The sequence below is a fragment of the Mandrillus leucophaeus genome, unplaced genomic scaffold (genome assembly GCF_000951045.1).
Source record: "Mandrillus leucophaeus isolate KB7577 unplaced genomic scaffold, Mleu.le_1.0 Scaffold1107, whole genome shotgun sequence".
NCBI classification, from domain to species: Eukaryota; Metazoa; Chordata; class Mammalia; order Primates; family Cercopithecidae; genus Mandrillus; species Mandrillus leucophaeus.
In genome coordinates this window covers 81,599-83,777 of record NW_012099288.1, presented here as the reverse complement: position 1 = coordinate 83,777, position 2,179 = coordinate 81,599, and the positions used below count along the sequence as shown (strand labels likewise).

The window sequence follows — 2,179 nt, the reverse complement described above, 5'->3', positions numbered from 1 at the left end:
TCCCCTGCACTCCAACCTGGGTGACACAGCAAGAGCGAGACTCCGTCTCAAAAAAAAAAAAAGACTGGGCCAGCATGGTGGCTCACACTTTGGGAGGCTGAGGTGGGTGGATCTCTTGAGGCCAAGAGTTCGAGACCAGCCTAGCCAACATGGCGAAACCCCATCTCTACTAAAAATATAAAAATTAGCGGGGTACCGCAGTGCAGGTCTGTAATCCCAGGTACTTGGGAGGCTGAGGCAGGAGAATCACTTGAATCTGGGAGGCGGAGGTTGTAGTGAGCCGAGATCTACCACTGCATTCCAGCCTGGAAGACAGAGTTAGACTAAAAAAAAAAAAAAGAATGTAACAAAACAGGAGAAACAGTTACTTCCATATCTAAGTTTCAGACAATCATACATGAATATTATATAAAGTCATGCCAAAAATATGAAAGTATAAACAAAAGGATAAAAGTTTACAAAAAATAGATATAATTGGTAGGAATAAATGGTTCAAAGTCCTTGAAGAAATTAAAATGTTGATTCAGCATTTCCAACACAGTAAAAAATAATGGAAAGGTCATGCGTTTTTACAGTTGGTTATTATGCCGAAGTTTTGGGTAAAGAATAATATCTAAAATTATTCTCAACCTTGCTTTTGGTTTTTGTTTTATTTTGTTTACAGTGTTAACCTTGATGCCTGAAAGAACTGGAAATTATGAAGATAGATTCAGAAGTCAAATATGTTAACTAACTGCATTGAAGAGTAGAAGAAAACAGTAGCCTAGTAGGTTTTTACTGGGACTAGTGAAACAACTGCTATTTTCTCAGCAACCCACTCCAAAGTCAAAGTCAGAACTAAAATTGTAAAATATCTCAAAAACAATAAAAGTGCTATCTATATATCAGAAACTCTGGTATATAGCAAAACTGTACTAAAATAATTTAGAAAAACAATTTATCTCATGCAAATGAATAAAAAAATCTAAATGAAAAAGATGAATTTCTTTTTTCTTTTTTTTTTTTTTTGAGAGGTAGTCTTGCTCTGTAGTCAGGCTAGAGTGCAGTGAGGCGATCTTGGCTCACTGCAACCTCCGCCTCCTGGGTTCAAGCAGTTCTCCTGCCTCAGCCTCCCGAGTAGCTGGGGCCAAAGGCGCGCACCACCATGCCCAGCTACTTTTTTTTTTTGAGACAGTCTCGCTCTGTCGCCGAGGCTGGAGTTCAGTGGCAGGATCTTAGCTCACTGCAAGTTCTGCCTCCTAGGTTCACGCCATTCTCCTGCCTCAGCCACCCAAGTAGCTGGGACTACAGGCGCCCACCACTGCACTTGGCTAATTTTTTGTATTTTTAGTAGAGACGGGGTTTCACTGTGTTATCCAGGATGGTCTCGATCTGCTGACCTCGAGATCCACCCACCTTGGCCTCCCAAAGTGCTGGGATTACAGGCGTGAGCCACTGCGCCAGGTTTGTTTTTTGTAATTTTTTTTTAGTAGAGATGGGGTTTCACCATGTTGGCCAGGATGGTCTCGACTTCGACCTTGTGATCCACCTGCCTAGGCCTCCCAAAGTGCTGGGATTACAGATGTGAGCCACCGCGCCTGGCTGAAAAGGATGAATTTCTAGAACATTACCCCACCAAATCTTTAATTACCATTTACCACATTTTTACTTCTAGGTTTTAAGATTTTCATTTTTTAACTTTACTTTTGGCCAGGTGTGGTGGCTCACGCTTATAATTCCAGTGCGTTGGGAGACTGAGGCGGGAGGATTGCTTGAGCCCATGAGTTTGAGACCAGCCTGCACAACATAGTGAGACCCTGTCTCTACAACTAAAACCAAAATTAACTGAGTGTGGTGGCAGTGCGCCAGTGATCCCTGCTACTTGGGAGGCTGAGATTAGAGGACTGCTTGAGCCTGTCAAGGCTGCAGTGAGCCACGACATTGCCACTACATCCAGCCTAGATGACAGTGAGACCCTGTCTTGAAAACAAAAACAAAAATAAAAAACTTTACTTTTAATAAGATTAGGATTGCAGCACTGGAGAAATTTACTTTTAGAGAGATTATTACGGGTATTTTTTTGTTTGTTTTTTGTTTTGTTTTGGGATTGTTGCATAGGCACTTGAAAAAAATTTGATAGCTTGTCAATAAGATATATACCTATCAGGTTTTTTTTTTTTTTTTTTTTTTTTTTTTTTTT

General features: G+C 40.8%; 1 protein-coding gene and 1 long non-coding RNA gene across 2 annotated transcripts in view; both read left to right on the top strand.

The window, feature by feature from the left end:
* The window catches only part of LOC105548546, a 19,122-nt gene extending 18,146 nt beyond the window's left edge, over window positions 1-976 (top strand). Inside the window, exon 3 of the long non-coding RNA XR_001007407.1 lies at window positions 665-976. This is a non-coding gene — a long non-coding RNA (uncharacterized LOC105548546). The remainder of the gene's footprint in view (window positions 1-664) is intronic.
* ZNF585A (zinc finger protein 585A) overlaps window positions 1-2,179 on the top strand; it is a 64,588-nt gene that overhangs the window by 44,798 nt on the left and 17,611 nt on the right.